This window comes from Mastomys coucha, unplaced genomic scaffold (genome assembly GCF_008632895.1).
Source record: "Mastomys coucha isolate ucsf_1 unplaced genomic scaffold, UCSF_Mcou_1 pScaffold23, whole genome shotgun sequence".
Lineage (NCBI taxonomy): Eukaryota > Metazoa > Chordata > Mammalia > Rodentia > Muridae > Mastomys > Mastomys coucha.
This window is the reverse complement of record NW_022196906.1, coordinates 98,296,893-98,313,003: the sequence shown is the minus strand read 5'-3', so window position 1 is coordinate 98,313,003 and position 16,111 is coordinate 98,296,893. Positions and strand designations below refer to the sequence as shown.

The 16,111-nt window shown below is 43.7% G+C and overlaps 1 protein-coding gene and 1 long non-coding RNA gene across 2 annotated transcripts in view; one reads left to right on the top strand and one right to left on the bottom strand.

Annotated features, from left to right (window-relative positions):
* LOC116072846 overlaps positions 1-5,044 on the top strand; it is a 19,442-nt gene extending 14,398 nt beyond the window's left edge. Inside the window, exon 2 of the long non-coding RNA XR_004111567.1 lies at positions 4,534-5,044. This is a non-coding gene — a long non-coding RNA (uncharacterized LOC116072846). The remainder of the gene's footprint in view (positions 1-4,533) is intronic.
* Cpne4 (copine 4) overlaps positions 1-16,111 on the bottom strand; it is a 466,654-nt gene that overhangs the window by 420,754 nt on the left and 29,789 nt on the right. The window lies entirely within an intron of this gene.

Genomic DNA, 16,111 nt, shown 5'->3' with positions numbered 1-16,111 from the left:
CTATGTGTGTCTGTGTCTATGTGTGTCTGTGTTTGTCTGTGTCTATGTGTGTCTGTATGTGTGTGTGTGTATGTGTGTGTGTCTGTGTGTGTCTGTATGTCTGTATGTGTCTGTGTCTCTGTGTGTCTGTATGTATCTGTCTGTGTCTCTATGTGTCTGTGTGTCTATGTGTGTCTGTGTCTATGTGTATATGTATGTATGAGTGTGTGTCTGTCTGTGTCTATGTGTGTCTGTATGTGTGTGTGTGTGTGTTTGTGTGTCTGTATGTGTCTGTGTCTGTGTGTCTGTATGTGTCTGTGTCTCTGTGTGTCTGTGTGTCAATGTGTGTCTCTGTGTGTCTGTGTCTATGTGTGTCTGTATGTGTGTGTGTGTCTGTGTTTGTCTATGTGTGTCTGTATGTGTGTGTGTCTGTATTTGTCTATGTCTCTGTGTGTCTGTGTATGTGCACATATGCGTGAGCGTGTATGTGTGTGTGTGTGGTGTATACATGTTTTTTATGGATATGAACACACATGCATGGTGGATATGCATGTAGAGGACCAAGGTTGATGTTTAGACTCATCCTCGATGGCTCATCCTCTTTATTCAGTGAGACGGGTCAGACAATGAAACTCAGAGCACACTGCTGGCCAGCGTAATGCACTGATCACCTCCGTATGTTTTTAGAGTCTGTAATTACAGAGGGTTGCTGTGCATACCTGGCATTTACATGAGATTCAGGGATCCCAACTCTGTTCCTCATAGTCACATGGCAAGCATTTACCACAAAACCCTCTCCCAAGTATTCATATTATTGTTGGTCATCTTGTATCTCTAGTATCAGTTCAACAAAGTAATGTCTGTGCTGGTCATTCTGTGTGGCCCTCCTCCCTGTGACCTGACTATACGCCTTATTAAACACAACTTACAATCTCTCCACATCCCTCCTACTGCACACACCTGCACACACACACACACACACACACACACACACACACACACATACACACACACACACACACACACACTACCACCATAAAAGCTTGCCTAGATGGAAGGGATCAACAGCCATCACAGTGGACCTGAGGGGGACAAGTAGCCACCCCCATTCTCACTCTCCCAGAATACCACCCTCATTCCCTGAGCCAGGGCCAGCAGGGATGCCAGTGTCAGTAGTGCCCAGGCCCATGACTTTGGAGTAACTCCCTTCACAGATCAGCCCTGTACTCTTCCTAGCCAGAAATAATTTGGAAGTTCTTTCTGTTTCCCCATGGTCAATCTCTCTCTCTCTCTCTCTCTCTCTCTCTCTCTCTCTCTCTCTCTCTCTCTCTTTCAGACCAATGAGCCAGACTTGGTTTGTCTCAAGCAATAGAGGGCTCACATGGATATGAGCCTTCCTCTCCATTAAGAGAGTAAAAGCAAGTGTGGAGTCAACAGGAAGGCATGGCTTCTTAAGTTTATTTCCAAACAATTTTCTCTCTTACACATGTGGTAGATGCCTAAGAAAAAAGATTGCACATTGATTGTGGAGATGGAGACAATTTGAACTATGACTTTTTTTGTTTTCTTATCATATGTTAATTTGATATAATAATGGGTTTCACAGGACATTGTCATGTATTAATATAATATATCTCTGTCATATTAACTCTCCATTGCCATCTCTTGCCCCCCTTGTCCCTTTCTGATTCTCTTCCTTTTCCTATGGATTTGGTTTGGTTTGACCTTTGTTAACTTTTATGACCGAATCAGTATCATTAGAGTTGCAGAAGCATAAGTACCTAACCAGGGATGATACCACTGAAGAAAATGGTTCTTCCTCCCCAACAAGCATTAATTACTAATAGAAGATCCTTTGAGATAGACGGATCCTTGTAAAGCCCTCTCTGGTCAAGGATGAGTGGTACACAGGCTCAATCCTGTAAGGTCTTGTGCAGTGATGACATCCACCTGCCAGCTCAAGATTATCAAGGCCATGCCATGCCAAAGACACTGTCCCCTAATCCCCAATGCACCTCTGGCTCTTACAATCTATCTCCCATTGCTTCCATGGGATGTTCCCTATACCTTGGAGCACTTGCCTTTGTCATGCCTGTTTATAAGACTCAACCACATGCATATTTGCAGTTAGTGCAAGGAGACACTGAGTTCTCATTGGTTGACTACTCTATGAGATGTTGAATGACTCAAAGATTCCCTTCCTAACTCCCATTGTAGGCAGATCCTACACAGTACTGTCAGCTAGCTTGAGAAAGCAAAGACCTGTATATAGACACCTCCAGCCATCATTTCTCTCACCTTTATCTCCAGCCATCCTTTCTCTTGCTCCTCTCTCCACATCAGATCTGAAGCAGAGAAGCTGACTTTTCCTCTCTTTGAAGGTCAAACACTTTCTTTAGCTGTGTTTTTGTGTATCCTAGATACAAATCTATGTTCAAGACAAGAAAACCATGTCCAATCATGCACCCTAAATATCTGTAAGTTTGCTTCTACACCCTTTCCAAGAGTTAGGATGATCCCACGAAGCCAAGCATGGAAACACACTTGGCACCCCTGAAAAGCAAATTAATGAAATTAAGCCATTCACATGTGTATTCCTATGTATTTTCTTTTTGCCAATATTTTCTTCCTGGGTACACCTCACCCAGCTGTGACCCATTTAGTATCCAGGGTATTGAAATAGATCTATAATCAAGATTAGGGACTAGATTAACTACCAAGGCAAGAATGAAGACATTTTGCAGAATAGGATTTTCTTACAAGTTCTGAACCACCATAAATCTGTTCTCATTTGTGCATCTATGAGACACACAGTGGGCATTTCATACATGCCAGGAACTAAGTTGCCTGTGGTCTTGGTCAGGAGTGAGATCATAATGATGTGGATAGAACTCAGAAACATAAATTGGAGAATAAACATTCTGCACAAGAGGTTCCCACCACACACTCATCATTTATAAGAAGATATAGAAAAAGCAAGAGAATTCTATGCATAGACATATATATATATATATATATATATGCCAATTACAATGCTGAACTTTAATACAACACATGCCGATATGATGAGAAGTGTCTGAGCTAGGGAGAGGGTGTCAAAGCTCATCCCCACAGTGACCCACTTTCCTCCAACAAGGCCACACCTACCCCAACAAGGCTATACCTCCTAATAGTGCTACTATTCAATAGTGCTGGGCCAAGCATATTCAAACCAGAAATATATAATATCTGTAGTTTGCTTCAAAATGCATCAGCTACAAAACGTGTTAATATAGAATCAGGTGGGCAAATGGAGAGATTTGTGAAAAAGCAATCACATTAAAATTGTAATGTTAGAACCTAATTGGTAAGTCCATGGGAAATTACTATAAAAATCCTTTAGAATGTTCTGATATTCAATTTTTTTCTCTCTCCTCTTTTCACTCTAAAATTCTGGGCAAGAAAAGCAGGACAGAGCATTTCAAGCATCCTGGAGGGATGGAGAAAGGTGTGGCCCAAAGGATTTTCACAAGTAAATACACCTCACTCATGTGGGTGCTTGGTCTAGCTAGAGCTTCCCTTTCCTCACCTCAAATGGCCATGAGGTCTCTAGTTAGTAAGTGATAAGGCTGGAAGTCATATGCCACATCCTCAGCACAAACTGAGGCAGCTTCGGCCGCCTCCAAACATCCACCATGCTCAAAGTAGCATGAAGAAGAAAATGGAGTAATGAGCTATTCATTTCTGCTAACAAGAAGCTTGCAAAAAATAGTCGGGAAGATGGGATTCATTCAAGTGAGATAATCAGAAAACGAGATCCGAGAGCAGGAGGGATCATGCTATCATAAAATGGGGTTTAAAGACAGATGGAGGAGATTGGTGTTGGGGAATCTCTGAGTTAATGCAGAAAGTGTTTATCTGGTAAATTCAGCTATGGAGCTTGGGTAATAAATGAAGAGAAGGCAATGTGAGATGGCCCAGGCACTGGCTTAGTAAATGCTCGGATGTATAAGCACAGTACATTAATCTAACTAATATTTATTGTATCCCCAGGCATTAGGCATAAAAACAGGGCACAAGATTTCTTGACTTTATGACTTTCTAGGAGGGGAACAGCAACAAATAAGGAACAGAGACCAGTTTATTAGATGATGTTGAGTAAATAATGGAGCAGGGAAGAAAGGCAGAGTGTTAATGGAGGTGGTAAAGTTTTAAGAAGCCAAACCTTCACTGAATTGGAAATTCTTGAGTAAGATCTTAAAGGGATGAGAGAGCTGGCAATTTGAGAGTCGGTGGCCAAGCATTCTAGGCAGACAGAAAAGTGTGTGCAAGTCCTGAGGCAGTCTTGAATACACAGGGAAAGCATAAAACGTGACTAAGGCATCCCCATCTCTGTCTTCCACTCCACAAGCTGTCAAGCTGCGGATTGTAGCCACCACACTTTTGAGGTCGGGAAAACTAAAGCATAGAAATGTGGCTTCCCTTACCTACTCCCACCCAGAAAAGATTCTCTGTGTTATCACTTCAAAGCAAAGAGGCTTTAGCCTGTAGTTTTAATTTCTCTTCTCTTTACAGATGCGTTAGGGAGAAGATAGCACTGGCATGGGGTTGGGGGTAGCCTCCACGATATGACCTGCATACACCAGCAACGCTGATTTGGCTGAATTCTGACTGGCAAGTGATTTAATCTGCTGGCTGGCAGGGCACGAAGGCTGACCAGGTCCAGCACAAGATCTGAAGGTTGAAACAGATGAGAAGCATGATGAATCTTAATTCAGAAGAGCAGAAATAAAACACTTTCCCAGAAGGGGCAGAGGGGAAACTTTGCCCAGCTATGATGAACACATAGTGTCAGCACTGTGGTTATTTTAATCAATAGACCACAGATGAAATGATAAAGGCAATCTGGCTGCAAACAAGCCCACAAAAACATCACATACACATGGACAACAACTGTTTCAAAAGAAAGCCAGGAGCCATAGTGGTGGTTCACTTGGTTAAGTGTTTCTATACAAGCTTAAGGACCTGAGTTCAAATCTCTAGAACTCCTGTAACAAACAAACAAATAAACAAGGGTGATAACATGTGTCTGTAACTACAACACTGGTGTGGAGCAAAGATAGGAGGGTCACTGGGACTTGCTGTCTGCCAGTTTAACTTCAGCATCAATGAGAGGCTGTGTCTCAAGGGAATAAGGTAGCGTGTAGTAGAGCAAGACAGGCAACATTTTCCTCTGGTTTCTACATATGTGCAGGGTCCCAAGCATCTGCACACAGGAGCACACAACAAGACATACATATACATAACACCCATATACTACACTGAAATAAACAAACTTTGAAAAATAAAATGAAACTCTTAAAGCAAACAAAGTGTGTGGCTTCCTGCTGAGGAGTAATAATTGCACCTGTGATGAATAGCACTCAGGCTGTCTCAGCTCCTCATGCATGTGGACACATATATCAGTGCACCCCTGTGCACACATCAATGTGTTCATACACACACATATAAAACAAAACAACAAACAACAAGCCATCCTACACTGGCCTGGACTGTAGGAAATGACTGAATCTTATAGGTTTCATCAGAAAGAAGGAAAGGAAGAGAGAGAGAGAGAGAGAGAGAGAGAGAGAGAGAGAGAGAGAGAGAAAATGAGAAATAGAGAAAGACAGAGGGGAGGAGGAAGGAATGGAGGGAGGAAAGGAGAGACAAAGTGAGAGAGGGAGGGAGAGAAAGGCAGGTAGGCAGGTCTGTGCTATAATTCCACCTTCTCAGAAGGCTGAGACAGGACAGTCACAAGTTCAAGGCCTTTCTTGGTTGTAGTATGTCTTCAAAGCCAGCATAAGTAAGTTAGTAAGATACTGTCTCAAAGTTAAAGCAAGCCAGTAAAAAACAGGGCTAGGGTAGAGCTCAGTAGTAGACCATTTGCCCAGTATGTTTGGCCCTATATTCAAAACCCAGTACTATTAAAAACAAACAAACATAATGGGCCGGATGATAATTCAGTGAGGAAGGACTTGTGGAAATCAGGGGGTCAAACTAAGCCTAAGTGCCTGAGTTCAATCCCCAGAACCCATATGGTGGAAGGAATGAGCCTGCCTTCACAAATTGTCCTATGACATCAAATATGCCCCATGATGTATGCATGCCCACAAACATAAACAGGTAGGTAGGTGGATGGATGGATGGATGGATGGATGGATGGATGGATAGATGGAACATACATACATACTTACATACATACATACTTACATACATACATACATACATGGTAGATACATACATATACACAGATATATACATAACAGATAGATAGATAGATAGATGATGGATGATAGATGGATGGATTATAAAATAAAAACAAAGATCTCATCCATACTGAGTATAAGATCCCAAGAATTGAGTCTTGAAAATGCCTCAGTTTATGTGAAGTAGGTAGGGGTAGGTGGGTCTTATGACTCTGTCTTCCCATCCACTCCCAAAATGAGAAGTCTCCTGCAAGAATCAAAAGCTAAATCCAAGCAAATGCTGTCCATGTGGCTGAAAAAAAAAAAAAAGGTGATTTAAGGTGCTCTCAAGTGAATATTTCAATCATTCATTCCACATGAACTCTAGACGCCCAGATCCAACACACTCACCTTTCTAACTTCCTATGATCACCTGCTGCTGAAGATGAGAATCACCCTATCTCCCTACAGGATTTTCCAAATGCTTCTCTTCTTACCCACATTATACTGTTCCCTTTATGAAAGATGAGGTCCTCCCAATGCAGCCTCAGTAGAAAATAATCTCCCTGCCATACACCCACAATGCTACACAAGCACCTGAGCTTGCACTCTCTCAACTTCTCATATTTGTCTCACCCAGTCATCTCTACAGCTCAGTACAGCCTTCATGGGAGTCTCAGAGGCCAAAGACCAACGGCTCCAGACGTGGAGGGTTTGATTTAAACCACACCAAAGCAGACAGCCTCAGGGGAAGAAAAGGAGACAGGAGCTGAGACTATTGATAATGTGTTCCCGCTTGTCACTGCCATGGGACTCTTGAAAGGAACTGAACTCTGTTTTAAGTACAGAGCAAAGGACTTTGCAGGGAGAATTTCTTCATGTTTTCACACCACATCTTACTAAAACGCACTACTTTTTCCAAGTCTATCTTAACAGAGCGACAATAAGAACGACAAAGCACATAGGAAAGAACAGATCCTGATCCAGTCCTTGCCTATCTCTTCCAGAAACTCCCACTCTGTTAGAAAGAGTGAATGGCATGAGTAAGCATGATGCCGGTTTAGACAAGTCCATTCTCTGCTTAAAAACAAAACACAAACTTGGCTCAGCAGGTAGAGGCATTTATTACTTACAGGAGTTTCAAAGACCTATGTTTGACTCCCCGGTTCCCACACGGTAGCAGGAGAGAATAGCTCAGTAGCTGAGTTTGTCCTCTGGCCTCCACAGGTCCATTAAGACAAGCATGTCTCAGACCAGCAGGCCAAGTAACCAGCCAGCAGTTATTTACATATCGAAGTGTACATAAGAAACAACTGTTCTTGTCAATGAAACAATCTAAGAAAAACCGTATGAAGAAAACAACCTCTTCCAAAGAACTTTTAAGAAGCTGATGGTCCCTAGGAGAACAAGCTGTTGATGACATCCTCCAGTTTGTAGCCCTAGGGTTAGAGGCCTTCTATTGCCCAGAACTTGTTAGAAAAGCAAACTATTCAGGCTCCGGCCACAATGACTTGGAATCCGCATATTTATAAGCTCCCACCCCATCCCCTAACCCCCATGCTCCATGCCCTTTAGGGTTGAAGAAGCACTGAGTTAATGAATTAACTGTAGGTTCTTGGTGGTCTGTGGGGTTTTGACTCACCCTTAGCAGATATACACATGAAGGGCTTCCATGTATCAGCACAGCACATTTGGGGTAATGCTCTCCTGTTGGGGGGTTTGGGGGTGATGGTGTCTTTGGTCTATACACCAAGCCCACATGAGACACACTACTTGATTCCCAGGAAACATGTGAATGAGATTCATATCTCCTTCCTTCTGTAACTGGGACAGCAAGGTGTGTGATAATCTATCCAGCCAAGGCCCCAATCTCTGCTCTCCATCAACTGCTTTTGGGTACCAGGCCTTCTGATGACCCGCAGCATCCCACTGTAGATGAGAAGATGATCAGACCCCCAACATCTGCATCATCCATCCTTCCATTGACAAGCTATCATAAAACCACTTCTTCAGTATATTTCCTGAGTTGGCAAGATTAAATTAAAATTCAACTGATGTCTTTCTCTTCCATCCAAGTATACTGCTACCTGAGAAAGTTAAACGTTGCTTAATGGAAGAGAGCAACACGGGTCCTGATTAAACAGATGCAGCTGCTGACAGCTGGGGGTCATGGAAGCTGAGACGCTGAAATGTGCCAGCCCTGGCATTTTAATTGCAAGATGGCAATTGTCAGAAGATGTCTGGAATTACCTACTCTGGGCAAGCACGAGAGGAGAGTGATGAGGGGCTGCTGGACCATAATTAAATTGGATTTTGTGGTGCAAATGATGGCCTCCTCACCTCTGAATGGCATCTCTGTCCCTTCCTGCCTTGTATGTCTTTCTGTAAGAAGTTTCTGCAAGTTGTAAGCGATTTTAAAAAAGAAACCGGGCAAATAGATAATATATATATGTAAGATATATCTTGTTAATTATTATTATTGCTTATTTAAGCAACAAAGATGGTGTTTTTCCATATAAGTCCTTTTAAAATTTTTAGAAAAGTTAGAGAAGGAAATAAAAATTAATATTAAGCTCATGAATAATGGATGTTACCATTTTAGTGTGTGTGTGTGTGTGTGTGTGTGTGTGTTTTCAGAGAGGAGCAAGAAAGAGACAAACTGGATGTTGTAACATGCATAGTCTTCTATTCTGTAAAGCACACTTAGCATTTGTTGTGAAGGAGTCATCCATGCTGGGATGGAGGTTTCTGGAGACCTTTGTGGACCATCTTCACTCTCTACCTCCTCTGTAGCCTACCAGACCCAGGAAATGAGAAGTGGGATGTCTCTTCCATAGCTCACACAAAACAGACCCAGTACCCTGTTCAGTTACGCTGACCATGAAGTCGGCCTTGTGTTGGCATGGCCCAGCCAAGACCAAGGCAGTCTCGGGCTCACTGGTAATACTGCAACTGCCCTGAAGAGTTGCTCCACTGTGTGGAGGAGCTATTGAGGTAATTTGCCAAGTTAGCATGACCTCCTGACTAACAAAGCCGCGCAAAGGGAATCCATGCAGCATTTGATAATACATAAATTATCAAATTATGTGATGCTTCACCTAATACCAAGACAGGTATTTGCTAGCATACCCTTCTTCTCACCTGCCTGCCTGATGGACAGGAAATGGGAAGTCATCAAAAACACACCAGAGAGGCCAAAGCAGACTCAAGTGACGCTCATCATGGGAAGCTAAGGACTTGCCTCTGTAACTAAGGTAGTTTGAGAGACAGAGGAATTAATTACAGGTAATTCCTTCCTGCTAGAAATCTAAAATCTAACAGAAAAAAAATAAAAGACATAGAGTATGAGGCTGGGGTGGAGAAATGTCTCAGTGGGTAAGAGTGGTTATTGTTCAAGCGTTAGGAGCTAAGTTCGAATCCCTAGCACCCATGAAAACACTCCATGTAACTCTCATGTAAACAATGGGTAGATGAGTAACTGGACGATCACTAGGGCCTCCTGGCTGCCAGCCTAGCTCCAGGTTCAGTGAGAGACCTTATCTGAAGGAAATCAGGCAGAAAAAAAATGAGAAAGCAAGATATCTGAAGTCTCCCTCTGGCCTCCTGGTGGATACCTTCAAATATACACGCATGCATACCCCACCACACACAAACATATAGATGACCATTTCTAACAACCATATCACTGTAGAGAGGCCATTTGTCTCTGTGGACCTCAACTTTACCATCTGTCAAATGGGCAGAAAGCAATCCCTTCATCTCTGCAGCGCTCTAAGAATATAAATCCAAGCCCAATGACAGAGTAACTGCTTACTAACTACAGGGAGGAGAGTGTGACCCTCATTACCAGAGTACAACCTTCCTCCTACTTAAGGAAATAGCCCTGTGTGTGGCCATGAGAACTCATACTATATAAAGAACACAAGTTACACAGGAGTTAGTCTAAAGACAGAAAACAAAGAACATAATCGCCTGGGACACATGGTCCAGCATGTAACTTAGCAACAGACATCTCTGCCTCACTGTCCCCATTATCATTAGGAAGACCTAAAAAAGGCATCATGATCACTACGGTAAGTAGAGCCTCTCTAAGGCTCTATAGGCTCTGCCATTTGAAGAGATGGTCATATCACACAGACCATACATAGTCCACAAAATGTATGTCGCCCCCTCCTGAAATCCGAAAGCTCAAACTCTCATTTTCCGACAAACCTTCAAGGTTATCTCTGAACCTTCAAGGTCATCTCTGTCTGTATCCACACTTTCTCAATATGATAAAAGCCTCGCATTTACATTCTGTGGCCCCAGGAGCTAAGTGCTCTAAGTGTTTACTGAGAATTAACTAAAAGGTCCTGAGGAGCAAGAGCCATCATTAGAGACTGGCTTCCCACAGTCGCACTGGGTGTGGCACCCCCAGGTCTCAGACAGATACTCTTCCTCTCAGGGTCTTTGGGATGATTCAAGAGATCATGTGTATAGCTCAGCAGCATCCCTCTTGGCTTGACTCTTCCTGACTTCTTCAGGGAGGGTGAGCAGGACAGAAAACGTAAGAGCCTGTTTATGAGCACAGTCAACCAGAATTAAGATGAGAAGCCAAGGCTAGCCCAATAGATCACATGGCTTGTTTACTGCTGACTCCGAGGGAGGTCGGATATTCAAAGTGAGTTCTAACAGAGACAGCTCACTGGAGTTGACTCTAATCTCCCCCACTTCTGCTGATACCCCTCAACTTCTGACAGTGCCTATGGTGTGTCCAGAACCTCCATCGGCTGGTGTTTTCTGGGATCTTTCTTGAGTCTTTTGAGAAAAGGAGGAAGAAGAGTTCAGTGGATGGAGTGTTTCAGTCAGAGAAAACAAGTCGTGTGAACTTACTGGACAAAGGGCTCTCAAACCTATACCAGGAAACCCAAGACCTGGAAAATTACCATTTCACTGTCTTCTTGTTGAACCACAGAGACCTAAATGCTTCCATGACTCCATCACATTCCAGAGACTTTCTTGGCCTGTTCTCCATACAGGAACTCTGTGTTGGATGCATCTGTGTTCTGACTGAGAGCCCCTCCCTGAAATACTTCATGAACCTAGGGGAGAATTGACGACGTCTCTGGCTTCAGGTTCTACTACTGCCACAGCACAGGGAAACAATGCTGAAATAGTCCAAAGAGTAGAGAAAGGGCTTACTGAGACTGTTTGAACAAGACGTTGAATAAGGCTGCCTTACCTGGCCGTGTGGGCTGTGTGCTAACTCTACTATCTGAGTGGGATGCTCTAGAGATGTGCAGCGCAAGGCCCGTGCAACTATATGTGACAGCTCTTCTCTTCATACAACTGTTCATTCATGCAAGTGTTTACATATTGTGTTCCAGGCACCATGCCTTGACATCCCTTGCTAAACCTTAGTGAATTATTTCACCCAGAAATGTAGTTGAAAATTCTTAGACTGCCGTGACACCTGTCACAAATTTGCATTTTTCAGTTTCCGAATTAATTGCTCATGCACCAGTTTTCCAGTCCACCCACCACTGGGGCTGGATTCCAGAATCTCTGTCTTTGGTGCACTTTCCTCCCCCAGCACTGCACACAGAATGAACGGGGCAGAGTTTGCTCACAGATGCGCTAACCATTGCTGAACCCTGGACTTATCTTCTGGATACATGGCAGAACCACATAAGTCCCTGGAAAGTGAGATGAAGGAATGGGGCAGTGAGTGAAGTCATCACTCTGCAAGCATGAAGAACTGAGTTTGAATTCCCAGCACCTATATAAAACTACCTATATAATGCTTAGTTCTAGAACTGAGGAGGAGGAGACAAAAAAATATGGGGTGTGGAGCTTGCTGGTCAACCAATCTAGCAATTCATTGAGCTTCATGTTCAGTGAGTGATCTTGCCTCAAAAAATAAGGCAGAGGGCAATTGGGAACACATCAAATGCTGATGTCTGGCTTCTACATGAGCATGCCCAGGTTAACACACATACATGTACACATGTCCCTCCCCCCACTAAAATAGATTTTTAAACACACTTTATTTAAGGAGAAGAAGAAGGAGAAGGAAGAGGAGGAAGAGGAGGAGCAGGAGGAGGAGGAGGAAGAAGAGAAAGAGAAAGAAGAAGAAGAAGAAGGAGAAGGAGAAGGAGAAGGAGAAGGAGAAGGAGAAGGAGAAGAAGAAGAAGAAGAAGAAGAAGAAGAAGAAGAAGAAGAAGAAGAAGAAGAAGAAGAAGAAGAAGAAGAAGAAGAAGAAGAAGAAGAAGAAGAAGAAAAGTATGATTGGTGTTTATTTTCACCACTGACTCCAAGGCCCCTGGATGAATACCTGGCACACAGTAGGTGCTCAATAAATGCTTGTGAAATGAACAAAAAAAACTGGACCCCTAGAGACTTAGTGTGAAAATACTTTGGAAGTCTGAAATATGCTCTTCTAGTCTTACCAAAAGAAAGCATTTTAAGATACAGAACATCCTTGCCCAGTCCTGAGCATGAAATGAGATGAATACATTCCATATGTGTGTATTATATATATACAAACTAAGCTGGAATTTAACAAGGCCTCCTGACCCATTCAGTCACAATGTGTAGTGCCAAGGCATGGATGCTCATAGACTCATGTACAGTGCCCACTTTCAACTATAGCTCAGGGTGTTCCCATATATCCTTTCATGAAGAACCTACTGCATTTGCCTTTGATAGATTTTTCTAGGTAAAACTGTATGTGTAGCTAAGTTGGCAGAGGACAGAAAGTCCTGGATCAAACCATTAGCAATGTATAAATCTGGCAGCTCATGCCTGTACACTCAACACTCAGAAATGGAGGCAGGAGAATCAGAGTTCAAGACCATCCTCAAATATACAGGAGTTCAAGGCCAGCCTGGGTTATGTGAGACCCCATGTCAAAAAAAGGAAATGAAGAGGGGGAAACATTTTTCCAGATGATCCTTACTTATTCCAAAAACATATGCTCTTGGAATGAATTCCAAGAATGTATTCAATATAAGACCAGTGCAATGGCTCAGTATATAAAAGTGCTTACCATGCAGGCCTGTCTGATTCCTAAAACCCACATAAGATGAAAAGACAGATGATGTCGTGCTCTGACCTCCACAGAACACCATGGTGTAATTTACAAATAACCATTAACAACGTGCCTTGAAGATGGCATCCGGGAGGGAGATGTCTCATTCTTGGCATGATTGGGAAACTTCATAGTCAATATGCTTTTTGGACAGAATATGCCAGTGACCTTTGCTAGCCTTCTTCATCCCGGAATTGTTAAACTGGGACACTCTGCCGCCTCCAAAGCTGATCTCTTACCAAGACTCTAGGCTAATTGTCTGCTCAGAGTCTCCAAAGTAATGGATGCCACCCGCAAGAGCCTGTGCACTCAAAATGCAGTACATAGCTGCTGAATTGCTTGCGTCCTTTTGCCTAATGGTAAATGGGTGCCTGCCTGGAGTCTGGCCTAGGATGAATGCTGGGCTACATGGTTTCTCCAAGTCTTTCTCTGTGGCAGATGCCAGGTTTAGAGGAAGCCTTACTAAAGGAACAGTACATGATAGTACCTAGGTACTAGCCCTACTGCACATAAAGCATGAACTGTACAGGATTAAATACCCCAAGGAAGCCCAGCTCAGTCCTTCTAGGGAAAGGGAGGTCCTTCCTATTCTGTCATCCTTCTGAGCACAGCACAACCTGTCTCCCTCTTCTCCACGCTTGTTAACCTCCCAGCATGGCTCTCAGAGGCCATGTTGATGCCATATGTTCGTGCCACTGAAACATTTTACTGCCTGAGCAGAGGCACTTAGCCGAGAGAAGAGCACACCGCTTTCATAGTTGGTTGGCTCTTAATACTTCCTTAGGAGGCTCCAGGCTTCAAAGAGAAAGTGTTTGAGAGATTTGGGAGAGTGCCAGGAAGGCAATGGCTTCCCAATGACACACACCAGGATCTCAGCCAGGCAGGGAGAAGGAGCTAAGTCATTAGCAATAGAATTTTGGCATAAAAGAAAGCAAAATGGAACACAGTTTTTAAAAATTAATATATAGATCTTCGTTTTGATGGAAAATACACATGTGGTCATGTGACCAATTCTCCTTTTGTTAAAGCAAGACTGGGATTCGGCAAAGTCTTCGAAGTTGGGGTGTTGTTATCACTGAGTGATAGAGTTGGGGGAAAGGGGCCTGCTACTGACACCGTATGAGTTAGAAGCCAGGGATGGTGGCACACACATCCTATGATGCTCAGGGAAGCCTCCAATAACAGATAGTTCAGGGACCCGAAATGTCAGAGCTGGGACTGAGAACCCCAAGCTACATTTATGTGAAAAGTGAGGCACTTGCTCTCTTGGCTAGCAGCAGTGGCGGGCAGCGCTTAGGCTTAGAAAATGTACTTTGGAAGCAAGAGTGTGTGCCAATCTGCTCTAAGATTTGGGTTTGCATTTTAGCTGCAGAATGTTCCAACTTGACAGCTGTGGGAACCTGACTTCAGAGAGCTTCCATTTGTCCTTTGACTAAATGCAAACCTAACCCAGTACGAGCTTCAAATGACATGGAATGATAAAACTACTCAGCACAAAATGTATATCTGGTTAGAACCGAACGCTGGAGGCTAAGTACTTTTCTTCTGCATGCAAAATAACGAAGCCAACAAAACACACAACACACACACACACACATACACGCACACGTGCACACACGCACGCACGCACACACGCGCACAATTTTTCCAGAGAAAGACTGTCTTCTTGGGTAATTGGAAGACACAGAGAGTTGAGTCTGCTCAGACTTGCCATCCTCTTCATAGAGGGTTCTTTGGCTCTAGCAAGGGGAGCTCTGAATCTGTGTGCCTGCAGCCCTCAGGGACCTAATGACTTTTGTCCCTTTCCTTAGTCTTAAGTACCTGGACACTTTTGAGTCCGGGTGTGACTCAGCAAAGTCCAAGCATTAGCCCAGCGATGGCCTTAGCAAGATGGGAAAGGCTGTAACATGCGATGCCTGTAGCCTCTCTCCTTTGTTCCAAAGCTGGGCAAAATTAGCCCAGGCTCAGTCACATCTGCTTGTGGTCTGATACATGCCCATCCCCACACCCCTACCCTCCAGAGCCCAGTCCTTAGAGCAACCCCAAGAGCTCCCTCCTCTCTAGCCCCAGGGATTTCCTGGTCCACTGCTTTCCCTGCTGACTTCAAAGGCACCTCAGGCATGGAAGGCACCTTATGGATATGAAGAGGACTCTGCCCACACTGCCTCAGAAGGCCTCCAAATCAAAGAGTTAGAAGATGCCTTGGAAAACTATTGAGCTTGATTCCCCTACCCCTCACGGTGAAACAGAAGGCCATAGAGAGGCAAGGTCTGGAGTATTGCTAGCCCATAGAGCTCCTTGTGTCCATGTGAGCGGTGCTGACCTGCTTATACGGGGACAACCCTGAGCTAGGGGAATTACCTGTAAGTCTAAGTCTCCCAGACACTTAGGACAGCAGACGGGACACCTGTGCTCTGAGAAAGTGTGTTCATCATTCTTCTCATCACTGTGACAAAAATAACTGGGAAAGGAACTTAAGGAAAGATGAGTTTACTCATTAACAAGGGTCGTGAATTAAGAAGGGATGCAGTCCATCATGGATGGATGGTCTGACAGCAGAGGCAGAAGGGAGCTGATCACCTTGGATCCAGAGTCAGTAGTCAATCAAATCTCAGGACCCAGCCCACTTCCTTCAGAAAGGCTCCATCTCCTGACATTTCTAAAGGAGCACCAGCAGCTAGTGACCAAGTGACAGGTGAGCCTACAGGAGACATTTCACGTTGAAACCCCAGGAGAGGTTTTCTCAGAAGGGTAATATGACTTGGCATTGAGCTGGGCTCACACTAATAACCTTTTAATGCAGACAATATTAGCCACATATGGAAAATAAACAGTGCCTGATGCTTTATATCTTTGC